Raw genomic sequence first — 14,543 nt, 5'->3', positions numbered from 1 at the left:
CAGTAGCCAGAGGGGGCTACCGAACGTCCAGGGGTTCCAGCGTATCCGGGGGTTCGGCTTGCAGTGGGACTGTTTGCTGCTGTTTGAGGTAGTGCAGCTGCACGGCGGGAAACTGAGGGCCCAAGCGACACCACGACCCCACGTCTGGCCGGTTCTGGTGCTTGTTCGGGGGAGAACTGACGTGACAGAGGCAGCCGAGAGCCCTTCCAGTCGGGATGGGTTATCGTGCAGCCGGAGGCTTTCCGGTCACTTGGACTAAGCACTGGGACTGACACCGACGCAGCCGCGAGCGGTGAGCTGAGCTGTCATTGCCGGGGACGACAATGGCTCGGGAGGGGGTTATGTAGCGTCGGTGGATGTACATGTTTAACGTGGAATGAGTGTCTCCCAGAATGCAGTGCGAGTGAATGCTAGAATGTGTAATGTCGATTATAATAGTTGTAGTTACGTTTAGCATGTTGTGTATTTGTTAGCGTGTTAGTCTCTTTGGTTGTACCTCATGTGCTTATCCTCGTGGTGATGTGTGTAGTAAACCCTTATTGTGTGTAGCATGTGCGGCTGAGACTACCCCTGTGTTGCCCTATGTAGTTGGCTGTGTCCATATGAGTCTTCCTGTTCCAATAAATGGCCGTCCTGGCCAAAGGTGAATCTTGTCTGAGGGTGAGATCGCTACAGTACATTACGATTTTGAAGTAACTTGCCCAACACTGTTAATAACAGAAGTGTTATGTCATAAACGTTTATGACTTGTTCATGACATGTTCATGACAGTGTCACTGTCATGTCACACTTATGTCGATACTGTCAAGTAAAGTGTAACCAAAAAAATCGTCGTCCCCCCTAGGATGACAGCATTGGCAGGAAAACAGGTTCAGGCCATATCTTAAAAGAAGTTACAAATGAAGAAATTATGACTTTGCTGCCTGAAGTGCATGGAGTTGCTGAGTGTCCTAAGTGCTCCTGGTTGCTAGGATGTTGCTCAGTTTATTTTGACTTTGTATCTCAAAACTTTTTTCTCATTATTTTGACTTTAAATCTTGGCATTGACTTTTTCCTCATTATTTTCACTTTGTGTCTGTTTTTTTAAGTAGCTGAAACAGGCTTCCATAGAAAGAAGACAGAGTAAACCAAAATCTCCAAATTGACCAGTAGCCTACATGGGGAAAATATTGTGCCTGTAGTGTTTTTATTTGGAAAAATATGAGAAGTGCCCTTTTTTTTCCCACTTGAGCCCCTGCCCCCCACAATATCTGTGCACGGTCTTCTGTTTGGAGACATTCTATCACCACTTTTTTCATATATAATTTATTGACCTAGATCTTGCCTTCTATCCCCCAGTCACATAAAATTATTCTTTATTTATGATGCTAATTCCTACAAGGCCTGTTTTTCAAACCAACAAGAGATAAATCGTAACAGTTGCATAATTGACACCATTGATAACAGCCTGTATAAATAAGATGATGCATAGGCAGAATACACACAGATGCTGACAAGTCATTAGTGGCTAATTCTTTACACATTTCTGTCTGTAAATGTTCATGGCCATTAGGAAACAAATATAAAGCTGCCATCAAAGTGTACCAGTTTATTCACTTTGTGAAAAAATTCTAACCCCTGTGTAAAAAATATAGCTGGGAATTATCCATAAGGGTCAAAGGCACTCTCACATTCAGAGTAACACTAGTGTGTTTTTGAATAAACCAAAGCTGTAAGGTAGATAGCCTACCTAATAATGTACCATTTTTATAAATGTACATTGCAAAAAGATTGTGTGAGCTTTTGCTCAACTAAGAATATAATGAATTTATAATTCTGAATTACCCAAAGCTGTAAGATAGCCTACCTAATAACATAGCATTTTAATAATGTATATCGCAAAAGGATAGTGTGAGCTTTTGCTCAACTGAGAATATAAAACACTGCTGCTAATACAATCAAAAATTGACCCTGGTGCCTGCCTGCAGTAAATCAGGAAACACTGATGTCTCAAACCATATTACAGCAGACCAACTGAATTCAATTAGACTTGGAGCTTTCAGAACCTTACTGAGAAAACGGAACAGAAGCTCTCTTGTTTGCATTCCGCAAATCTGACCCAGAGTCTGACTCAAAATGGCCGTCATAAATTTGTGGACAACTTTTGCTCTTTATGTGATGTGTGTTAAATTGATAACATAGGTGTGTTTTACAACTTTAAGTATAAAGTACAATTATTAACACCGCCACTTCATCCTCTAATTGCACTCTTGTGTGATGATGTATGTTCGCCAGGGGAATGACTCCTCGGAGAATATTGGGTGCTTTGCTGTAAAACTCTGGAGATAATTTGTGCCCACTTAGAGCCATGAATTATGTACATTTCCATTTCAGTGACAAAATCAGGTAAAAGTAGACAGTGAAAGAATGAGTGACTTGTCTATGAATAGAAAAAGGCCTCACACAAGAGTATGAACCCTTGACATTCTGAAGGCATTAGTGGATTAAATCTTCAGTAAAGATTCTGCCATACTGATGGTTTACTCTATGATAAAACAATTATGGTCTTAGAAGCCAGTTAAATGCCATGGTATTGGTTTAAACATATTGTGGGCATTGACAACTCTGGTCCCCAATCTTTAAACACCCTCATTTTGGGAATGTTGATCAATGCCGTCATGGAGGAGAAATATTTTTGCACCATTTTTGTGTTTTACACATTGTCCCCTTAAATATCCCATAGTCTTGCTTGTCAGTCAATTCACACTTTCTGCTGAGGACAAGAGATCTCCTCTGTTCTAATGCGTGAGCTTAATGCACTATCAGGTAATCACTAAAGTGGCGTTTACAGACCATTACTCCTCTGACACTGGCTTTTATGTGCTCTATCATCCTTTGGGATGGGCTCTCTCACTGTGCTTTTATTGATGGAGCCCCATGCTGTTAACAGTGACTGAGCCTAATGGTGACTGAGGCAGACATTTTGAAGCACAGCACAAGGCTGGTCACAAATTGCAACAAACACAGAGGGTGAATCTCTTCTTGCACTTTGCACTTTTCCACAGGCCACGTAATCTTTTTACAATTTCTTCAGGAAAAGTAGTCTTACCGAATTGCAATGCACATGCACAGGTCATTTGTTTAGTACCTGGCACTTTCTTAATGTCATCATGGAAGAATGTCGACTAATAGTCATATTCTGCCATAACTAAATCCGGCCCAGAAAGTCCAGATTTGATGGAGCTTGTTAGTGGCCATTTCATGCATTATAAAACCTTATTGGCTTCATTTAAATCATGATAATTTCAGCTGAAGTTCATGTCGAAAAGCAGAGAAAACAGATTAGAAAAGATCACCCTAGTCATGGGTTCAGAGTCACTCAGAGGGTTTCTGTCAATGTCAGTAGTTAACCTTTACTGCATTCTGCTTTACATTTCGCTTAACAGGATCAGACGTAGTTAGTTTGAGTTAACTTTTTCACAGATCCCTGATTTAATAATCTTTTTTAAAGACCATTAGGCCGTGGTTGGAGAGGGTAGGTTGGAGCCATTGATGGCTCAAATGAGTTATGATTACAGGATGACAAAAAATGATGGAAATGGCTTGGCACCGCTGCTGATTATATACCGGGGCTATTTCACTTACTTATTTCTTTAGCTAATTTAACATTACGCTGCCATTTAATCAGGCTGGGTCTTGGCCGCTCTGTCAAAAGCTACATCATTCAGTCTCAAGGGCCCTCTTACTCATCACAGATGTGGGATTATAATAAGCTTGGCTTCTGAGGCTGTGGCCACATCACTCACAGGTTTGCTTTGGCTAATGCCTGCCCATCCAAATAGAGTAAAGACAGAGCTGTTAAATGTGAAAAAGAGCCCAAACCTTAAACCCACAACAGGACCATCATTCCCTTCAAAAAGATGCATGACAATCAGGCAGCTCAGACAATGAGTTCTGCCCATCAGTGAGCTTGCACAGCCCCCAAACCCCCCCCCCCCCTCAACACACACACACACACACACACACACACCCCACCCTAAGCCTGATGTTAGGATGGGGATGTGTTCCTTTTGGCCCTCCATCAGGCATGTGAATGGGGTTTGCCCCGCTGCACAATGGCCGAGGGGAGAAAGGGCTCCTGGAGTGCGGAGCTTCAGTTCACTGACATCTGACTGCTCTGCCTGTGGCCTGGTGAGATAGGGGCAAAGCTGTCCATTCTGGACCCCAGCAGGAGACAGCCAAGCTCGCCAAGTGGGACGCGGGGAGCAAGCAACATTGTTTTCAGGCACAGGGGGCACAAAAGATTTCCTACCCCCCACCACCACCTCCTAATAATGCAATTCCATTGTGGGGAGAGAGTCTTTTAAAGCAATTTCGCATTTAAATGTTAGTCAACATTAGGTTTGTGGGATTCATCTGCCAAAGCCATAGGCAGAGCTTGCCCAGTAGTTAGTTATTATTGCAGAATGCCTCAGCCAATCAGAGTCTGATCGTCCTGGCTGCTAGAGTGAGACAAGAGCATCTCTTTTATCAGTGGCTGGCAGAGGATCTAGAACTATAACAAAATTCAAATGTTTGTGTGTGTGTGTGTTTGTGTGTGTGTGTGTGTGTGTGTGTAAACAGCCATGCAACACCTAATAACCTCACTGGTTTTTCTCCATAAGTGCTGCAGAAGAGTCAGTGGCAGCAGGTCAAAGTTACTGTAGGCCCTTGTCATTGTGGCGTTGGCTCTCTCTCCCCATACGGCCCTGCGCATTCCAGGTTGACCAAACAAAGAAGCACTGTAGGCCAGTGACATCAAATCTAAACAGAAGCACAAGGTTAGCTTAGGTGAATGGGAAGGCTTGACTCTGTAATACTACTCAGCACAGCTTAAGATGCTGAAGGGGGAAATAACTACACTGAACCACAGCCCCCCCCCCCCCCCCACCCCCACCCCCACCACACACACACACACACACATTTTTATTCACATCACCAGAAAATAAATAGCCTTGGACAAAGCCTACATTCACCTGTATTCTGCGAGGACCAAATCTAATTTTGCAAATATTTTGACCCTGCCCTCGATCTCCTTTCCTCAGCGCGGCCTTTCAGTCGGGCCACAAGACACAGCCCCGGGGAGAAGAGTGCCACTTTCTCATCAAAGGAACATCATGTGCATTCATTTCCATGCAAAGCCAGTCTGCACACACACACACACACACACACACACACACACACACACACACTCACACACATCTGGGCAGCAAGTGCCTTCTGTGTCTGGTTAAAGCTCGGATGGAGGGATCAGCAGGCAGGAAATGTGTCCCTCCGAAACCAGGAATAAATAAGGAGCACCCCGGTCTCTTGCCGTAATGATGGCAAGATGGAAACCTTACTCACATGTGCCCTTAAACAGGTAAATGGGAAAAGCACTACATGAGGAGAGAAACACACACACACACACAAAGGAAGGGCCCCAATAAATCTGCATGGCCGTAAGGGAGAACGGCTTCCAGGTGGAGCCTGAACCGAGGGCGTACTGTACAGCCCTCGCACCCCCACACACCCCTCGGCAGCTTTGTTGACTTTGCACTTCAAAGTCTCAAAGTCGCACTCGCCACTGGCTTTACGACCCTGAGCACGACATAACACAACAGCCGGCCAGTGCTGGGATACAGCCTTTTATTGGCCCTTTCCCCGAATTCACTTAGGGGTTTTATATAGCTAATATTTGTTGAGCAAGGGCTATTAAGTGGCATAATAGGACTCAAATTGGAAACGCATTCTTGTTTTTTTTTTTTCTCCCCTCAGCGGTGAGGAACGTGTTGTGGTGGAGATCGGGACAGATTTGAAGCCATGATGTAAACAGGCCGTAGCCGGAGAATTGAATTTCCCCTTGTTCTTGAATTTCCCCTTGGGAATCAATAAAGTATCTAGCTATCTATCTATTGTGGCCAGCCGAGATGATCTTTAAGGATGTAGACTGACTTCATGCAAAAATAGAAACATTTCTTTATTTATTTTATTGATGTGTAGAGAACATTTATATGACGTAAAAGAGTAAATTGTTAGTTTTTTGTGTAATGTCTGTACCATTCTTCATATCTTTGCACTAGGCCATCATTATCCCTCGGCTAATATAATGCTATAAGTGATTTTAGTTTTTTTGTTGTTGTTGATTTTTGTTTCTCCTCAATTTAACAAAGAGCAAAATGAGCATAAATGTTGCGACCGGGCAATTCCACGGAAAACTGTCACGTCCATAACGCCAACACAATGCCATGGTATGGTATGATGTGAATGATGATTACTTGAAATTTGAGCATTCCCTCTTCTTGGTTGTAGAACTTACATGGAAAACTTTTCACATAATCATTTGCATCATACAAATACCATGGCATTTAGTTGCCGTTATGGACGTGACAGTTTTGCGTGGAATTGCCCCACCACTAAAAAAAAAGCACTCCTGCGCGGAACATCGCATCGATTCAGCAATCTAAGACAATTCTCTGGACAGAGCAAATCTTTTTTCCACAGTTCTAGGAAAGGCCTCCCTTCCAGAGGACAGAGAATCCATTAAATCGGTTTCATCACATGATCTCTGTCTTTTTTTTTTACTCTGTGGAAACCTCTGTGTGATGTTTTTCATGAGACACTTCGTAAGCTCATGGTCCCAGCCAAAGTTCCCCTCCTCATGACACAGGCTGTTAATTTCCACTCCAGGCCTTAATGGCAGTTCTATTACATTTCTTCTGACCGCCAGAGGCGGTGCTTTCAGCACCTGGATGTCCATCACATACGCATGTAGGTCGAGTGTTTGTACCAACAAAGTCACCTGTGACCGGGGTGACGTATGACGCAACGTCATGCACTTAAGGTGCTTTCACCCCGGAAGTGACCTCTTGTCATCTTCTCGTATGGACGTAGGTGTTCGAGTCAATCGCTAGGAGTCTTGTAACCCTTTACGGGTTGGAGCTGCGTTTTCGCCCTCTTAAGACTGCGATTGCTGTACATTTCATCAAGGTAAGTGCTTGGGTTTCTAAATTATTGACGCGTCCACGAGCGGTTTCGCTCTAGGTTGACGTCGAAGGAAATTTGCCCTCTCGTTAACTGTTAGCTGGCTTAGCCTAGGATATCGGTGGCCTCGCCGGCATTCCTAGGTGCCTCCGACCAGATTTTCGCAGGCTACTGTCTAAACTTGTATTTGAACTCGAGACGGGGTTCAGTTATTTAATTTGGCTAACATTAGCCCGGCATTATTGCTGATCTTCTGTGCTTGAATGACACTAGGTGTCTTGTATTTTGTGTTGGTTTAAATATAACTTAGCGATTGTGGATAGCGGTTACTCGCTTTCATTCTTCAAGTCAGCTTTATAATAGACAGCGGTTGTTAGCTGTCTGATTACAATTTCAGTTTGTGGTTTTCGCTTGTAACTGTAGTTCGTGCTGCAACGAGTGCATTTCGCTCTATCCGCAGCTGGACTGGGCCGAGTGCCCATTGTCAGTAACGGTGACCTTGTTTATTTACTTAATTGCGGCATGTTTATGGTGTGCGCCGAGTGCTCGGCCTCCCTGGAGCCTGATGACGGTCACGACCGCTGCCCCCGTTGCCTTGGGGTAGACCACCTTAGACAAGGGCTGACGGAGAGGGCTTGTGTAGACTGTTGTTGTTTGAGTTTGGCTGCCCGCGCCGCCAGACTGGCCGGCCTAGAGGGAGCTGCAGGATCTCCATTGGCCTGTGCACAGGCGGATCCTGGCCAGTCCCCTAGATTACAGAGACGCAGGCAAGCAAGCGTGCTAGACCTACAGACGGGGAGTGCTCCTAAGCGCACTAAGTCAGACCCTTTGGCCCAGAAAGTGGACTTTTTGGCGGAGGAATTCGCTCAGATAAAGGCACTACTGGAGGGTTTGCAGCGTCCTGATGTACAGCCAGCTAGCGGTTCCGCTACAAGTGCTTCAACACACGGCCCACCGCCCCCTGTACTGTCCCCAGCAGTAAGTGTCTCTGAGGATGATGTGCTTTCCATCAGAGCCTCAGAGAGTCTAAGGACGGTAGATGAGTGGGCTGAGGACGTGGCAGAGCTGGTATCTTACGGCTCTGACTCCAACTCCCTAGAGGATGGTGGTTCTCTGGGTAGCACGGCTGCTGGTCCGGCTCTAGGGCTAAGGCCAGCAATACAGTTAGCACTGGCACGTCTAGGGGTGGATGCACCACCCGCGGAGGCAGGTGCGCAGAGTGCTTTTTTCATGCAGACCCCGACTGCAACTACATTGTGTGTCCCGCCGTCAGCCCCCTTTATGGAAGAGCTACAGCGATGTTGGGCAGACCCAAGGCGTTTTTCCCATCTCCCTAGTGATTGTAGGGCACTAGCTAATATGCAGGGCGCATCCAGCTGTGGCCTCGACAAGATGCCTAGTATAGAACCCACATTGGCAGGCTTGATCCTCTCGCCCGATGAGGCGTTGAGACCAGACGTGCGCTGCCCATGGCCACAATGTCGCCTGACGGACGACCTGCTCGGGAAGAGTTATGACGCGGCGGCACGGATGGCACGTATAGGGAATTCTATGTCCCATCTTGTTTTAGCCCTCTCCCAGATCCTCCAGTCTCCTGGGGTCGACCCATCAGCGCAAACCCTCAGTGAAGCCTCGTTGCGGGCATTTGCCTATATGTCAAGGGAGCTCGGGCGGGTGATGTCTTCTCTCACACTCGCGCGACGTCAGGTATGGCTCGCCCAGTCTTCGCTGTCTGAGCCTAGCAGGAAGGTCCTCCGTTCTCTACCGGTTGTGCCGGGACAGCTGTTCGGACCTGCGGCGCAGCAGGCCCTGGAACGCGGTTTGCGGGCGACACAGGTCAGGCAACAATTTGCCAGTTTAAACCACACACCTGTTCACCGGCAGAGACCCTACTCAGGGACTGACAGGGCCCAAGTGATATCACGGCCTGTGTCTCAGTCAAGGCCACCTCCACCAGGGGGATTTCGCAGGCCCGTCACTAGACAGACCACTCGTCCGGCACAGCAGGACACAACATATAGCCGCCGCCCCTCCAGGAGCCGGAGGGGCCGAGCGGGCAGGCAGTGACGGCTCAGTCCCGGCGGTCGGTCGCTTCACCAGCCAACAGCTGTTGAGCTGGGAAGCGCTAACATCAGACCCCTGGGTGCTGGACACCCTATCAGAGGGCTACAGCATTCAGTTCAAACGCCGACCGCCAAGGTTCACAGGGGTCAGGATGACAACAGTAAGGGACGAGGCCAAGGCACTGGCCCTGCGTCAGGAGGTCAGGGCCCTTCTAGACAAAGGAGCAATAGAGCCCGTAGAGCCATGTTCACTGAACAGTGGCTTCTACTCCACGTATTTCATAATCCCAAAAAAAGGGGGTGGTCTTCGCCCCATATTGGATCTCAGGTCATTAAACAACTACCTCAAAACCTTAACATTTCATATGTTGCGCACAGCAGACGTCCTCCAGACCATCGGGAAGGACGTCTGGTTCACGAAAATAGATCTCAAGGATGCCTATTTTCACATACCAATTGCACCACATCACCAGCAGTTCCTGCGCTTTGCGTTCGAGGGAAGGGCCTACCAGTTCAGGGTCCTCCCCTTTGGAATATCACTGGCCCCTCGGATTTTCACCAGATTCGTGGCAGCAGCACTGGCACCACTACAAAAAACAGGTATGCTCATCCTCTCGTACCTGGACGATTGGTTGGTAGTGTCTCAGACAGAGTCAGATTCGCTCAGGGACCTATCTCTGTTGATATCTCACTCAGGCAGGTTAGGACTCAGGATAAATCTCGAGAAGAGTACGTTGACACCCAGTCAGCGTCTAGTGTTCATTGGTATCCAGTTGGATTCTCGCAGGAGACAGGCAACCCCATCTCCCCAACGGGTGAACGACATCCTCAGTCGGGTAGGACAGTTCAGGAGAGGCCAAGTGCAAACCTTCAGTTCCTTCCAGGTACTACTGGGCACGCTCACGGCAGCTGCTGCCGTTGTCCCCCTAGGCCTCCTCTCGTTGAGACCGCTCCAGATGTGGATCAACAGACTGGGGTTGGATCCAAGAGCAGACAGGCACAAGCTGGTGAGAGTCACTGCCAGGTGTATTCAGTGCATACGACCATGGAACAGCCGGGCATACTTGACTCAGGGGGTTCCCCTTGGTGCCATACCCTCCCGCAGGGAGGTCGTAACGACCGACGCTTCTTTGACAGGTTGGGGTGCTGTTTGGCAGTGCAGGGCTGTTCGCGGCTCGTGGGACCCCCAACAGCGGCGCCGACACATAAATGTGTTGGAGCTTCAGGCAGTTCTCCTTGCCCTCAGGCACTTCTTTCCTGTGCTGTCGGGGAGGCATGTGCTTGTGAGGACCGACAACACAGCAGTGGTTTACCTCATAAACCACCAGGGGAGTACGAGGTCTCAGTCATCCCTGAGCCTAGTTCACCAGTTGCTGTCTTGGGCCTACCCCCGCTTGCTGAGCCTGAGGGCAATGCACATAGCGGGCATTCGGAACACGGCAGCAGACTTCTTGTCCCGACAGAGCCCTCATCCTGGGGAGTGGAGGCTACACCCAGAGGTGGTGCAGGCCATCTGGCGGCGGTACGGCAGAGCAGAGGTGGATCTTTTCGCCTCCCAAGGCTCTACACACTGCCCCCTATGGTTTTCCCTGGAAGAGGCAACGAGCCCCTTAGGCCAGGATGCGCTGGCACACGAGTGGCCCCAGCAGCTTTTGTACGCATTTCCCCCCCTTCCACTGATCCGTGCCATTCTCCACAGGATCTCCCAGGAGGGCCACACGGTGCTGCTGATAGCCCCCAGATGGCCCGGGAGGCTGTGGTTCCCAGTGTTGCACGGGCTGTTGGTCGGACGCCCTTGGCGCCTCCCCGTTCGTGCGGACCTCCTCTCACAACTGGGGGGACAGATCTGGCACCCGAATCCAGCGCGCCTACAGTTATGGGTATGGCCACTGAGGGGCCTGAGCCTCTGCTAGGTGCTTGCGACCCAGCAGTTGTTTATACCATCAACAACTCGCGGGCGGCTTCCACTAATGCGCTCTACGCGAACAGGTGGAAGCTCTTCGTGGAATGGTGCCGGGCCCGCGGGGAGGAGCCGACCAGTTGTCCAGTACCGACAATTCTCGGATTCTTGCAGTCTCGTTTTGACGGGGGCCTGGCTGCAGCCACCATCCGGGTTTATGCCGCGGCAATATCTGCCAGCCACAACAAGGTGGATGGCGTCACCGTGGGCTCCCACACACTGGTGACTCGTTTCCTGAGGGGGACACAGCGACTCAGGCCGCCACAGCGGAGCCACACACCTTCCTGGGACCTACCATTGGTGTTGGAGGCACTGTGCCGGCACCCATTTGAACCTCTTGCGAACACAGAGGTTAAATGGGTATCATTGAAGACTGCCTTTCTGTTGGCCATGGCATCAGCAAAGAGGGTGGGGGAGTTACACGCTCTATCAATCAGCCGTGAGTGCCTCCAATGGGCCCCGGGAGAAACGGGGGTCACATTGTGGCCTAACCCATCTTTTTTACCGAAGACTTTCTCCTCTTCGTTTGTAAATCAACCCCTCCATTTAGCCGCGTTTGATCCTCCAACTGGGGAGGATGAACAGCAGGGAAACACAGCCTTGCTGTGCCCAGTCCGTGCTCTAGGGGCATATATTCAGTCAACCACTGGATTCCGGCGGTCGGAATCACTTTTTGTCTGCCATTCAGGGCCAAGACGCGGCCAGGCATTGTCAAAACAACGACTGTCCAGGTGGATTGTCGAGGTTGTCTACAAGGCCTATGACGGCAGGGGCCTACCAATCCCAGCCTCCGTCCGCGGCCACTCAACCCGGAGTGTGGCGACATCATGGGCGGCCCTAAGGGGGGTGCCACTGTCCGACATTTGTGCGGCGGCATCATGGGCATCATCTTGCACATTCGCAAGATTCTACAGAGTTAACGTGGCTGCAAGTAACCCGCTAGTCACCGCTACTCTCTTAAGCCATTAAGGGGTCAAAAAGGTAAGTTCTCCTCCTCGTGACCTTGTTGGTATGTGTCATCCAGGTGCTGAAAGCACCGCCTCTGGCGGTCAGAAGAAATGTAATAGAACGATGGTTACGTATGTAACCGCGGTTCTATGAATTTCGGATGACCGCCAGAGCTTGGCAGTCACTCGGAGGGGGGACGAGAAGATTGCCAAGAGGTCACTTCCGGGGTGAAAGCACCTTAAGTGCATGACGTTGCGTCATACGTCACCCCGGTCACAGGTGACTTTGTTGGTACAAACACTCGACCTACATGCGTATGTGATGGACATCCAGGTGCTGAAAGCACCGCCTCTGGCGGTCATCCGAAATTCATAGAACCGCGGTTACATACGTAACCATCGTTTTTGTGAGAGTAATATCTGATACATCATGAGAGCAGGAAAAGGTAATCTCTCTTTAATGGCCATTTTATCATTGTCCTGCCATATGCACTACATTTAAAAGGGAGAATATTGTTGTGTAATATTTCATTATTGATTTTTTTCAGATTTAACACTTTTAAAAGGCTTAAACTAGCGTTGGATACCATATGCATTGCTGTGTCTATACACATGTGGCCATGTGTTGTACAGCATGTCAAAAATATTTTGATCAACCATTAATAGGCTGAAATTCACCCCAAACCAGGCTGTTTACCCTTATTAATAATAGACACGCGTGGGGAGTTAAAGCCCTGCAAGCTTGGACCTGTCTCAGTCTCGTTACAGAGGAAGGTATGTTGACAGGAGCTCTGTGTGGCGTCACGTGGCCTTGTTTACACTCCCTGAGCCCTGCAAACAGATCTAATCAGGCTGTCATCCAGCGAGGAGCCGGGCCCAGGGACCCCGACTGTCTGTCAAGAGGGCCAGCATAACAACGCCGCCACACCGCGCGGCACGGGACACCACGGGACACCACAGGACAGCACAGCGCAACTCAGCGCCCGGCTGCAATGTCCACAGCCAAATCAAACTCAATAATATTGAGCTGTTTGGGGTGATTTCATCAGGCCTGACTGTTGGACCTTCATTGATCCCAGATATGCTCTTCACCACCCGTGCGAGCGGAGCATCTGACATTAATAAAGTGAGCATCCTTTGAAGGTGCTGCACACTGACCCTGGATGGCACATAAACTCTGTGTTTTCCTTCATGTTTTTTTTTTTTAATTCAACATTCTTCTACAGGTCCATGTAGGCCTAGCACTATATGTCATATCACTAGGTCTCTATAGATGCGTATCTATATATAGGCCTTTGTAGAACCCTTTGTGCCCTGGTTTTCTCGTTTAATACAGGGCATCATGTTAATTTGGTGATTTAGTACATGTGATTTTACTTTTACTACCAATTAGATTTGTTTCTCTCAGATGGCCTGTTTTGGGAATTAATGAAAGAAACACACTCTCACCCTCTCCTCATGAGAGTTCAAACAAAAACCACGGGGACTTCTCATCCACCCCATGTGATAATTTGTAGCCATCATCAAGCGGCCACATAAACTTCTATCCCTTCAGTCACGCACACCTCAGTGGGGTCGAGAAAGACCCCTTGCCGCCACATCACCACTCCCAGTGGACTGTTAGCGGGGCCTGAATCAAGGTGTCCCCCGTTTGTATAAATCAGGCTTTGTTACTTTCACTCCCCTGCCTCGTTTATGGGTAACAGTGTCGAGCTTCAAAATGAAGCTGTTACATTAGCAGTGACTTTTACCACCACTTTATGAAATCCATATGTGCGCCATGCTGAGCAAGATCCCAGAGCAGCAGACAGTGAACAGTTATTTTTCCCTCTCTCTCTCTCTCCCTCTCTCTCTCTCTCTCTCTCTCCATCCCTCTCTTTTTTCCCCCTTCCTGATGAATGCGAAAACCTACTCCGGAAATTTGCTCCATCAAGGAAATAAAATGGTGGCCGTGCAGGAAATGATGTGTAATTGTACGAGGTAGCGAGCAGATGTATTCAGCAGCCCTGCTACATTGACTTTCAGGGGGCAGATAATGGCTCCCTGACGCTGGGGCCCATAACTCGTCCGCCGCCACCGCCGCTGCCCGTCTCAGAGGGATGCTGCGCCAATGAGAGACAGCCGGGGGGCCCGGCCATCACGCCAGCGCTCCCGAGGTTCAGAGGCAGCGCAAACACTGCAGCACAGACACTGCCTGTCCCAATAAACATGTCCTCAGACACACACACACACACACTCGCACACACACACACACACACACACACACACACACACACACACACACACACACACACACACATATGGGCTTCTACACAGAAAGGCCTCAACACACTCCTACACAAACCTTGGTTTCCATAGCACACTAATAGTGCATGCGTTAAAATACATGAAAATTCTCCCCTGAAAAAAACAGCTTCCAGCACTTTCATATGTGCTTCAAAATACGGGAAAAAAGGACAGAAAAGTTCACTCCCACATAGACATATAAACTTGGAGTCTTTGCAGTGTCTCTTACTTTCAACTTCATAGCGTGAGACTGCTATATAACAATTCAATAAACTACTGCATGCAGTAATACACAATAAAGTGACA

This window comes from Alosa pseudoharengus, unplaced genomic scaffold (assembly GCF_046254945.1).
Source record: "Alosa pseudoharengus isolate Yale_2024_CS ecotype anadromous, Long Island Sound unplaced genomic scaffold, YU_APseudo_1.1 YU_APseudo_1.1_scf_16, whole genome shotgun sequence".
Lineage (NCBI taxonomy): Eukaryota > Metazoa > Chordata > Actinopteri > Clupeiformes > Clupeidae > Alosa > Alosa pseudoharengus.
The sequence above is the reverse complement of the archived record's forward strand: the minus strand, read 5'-3'. Positions refer to the sequence as shown.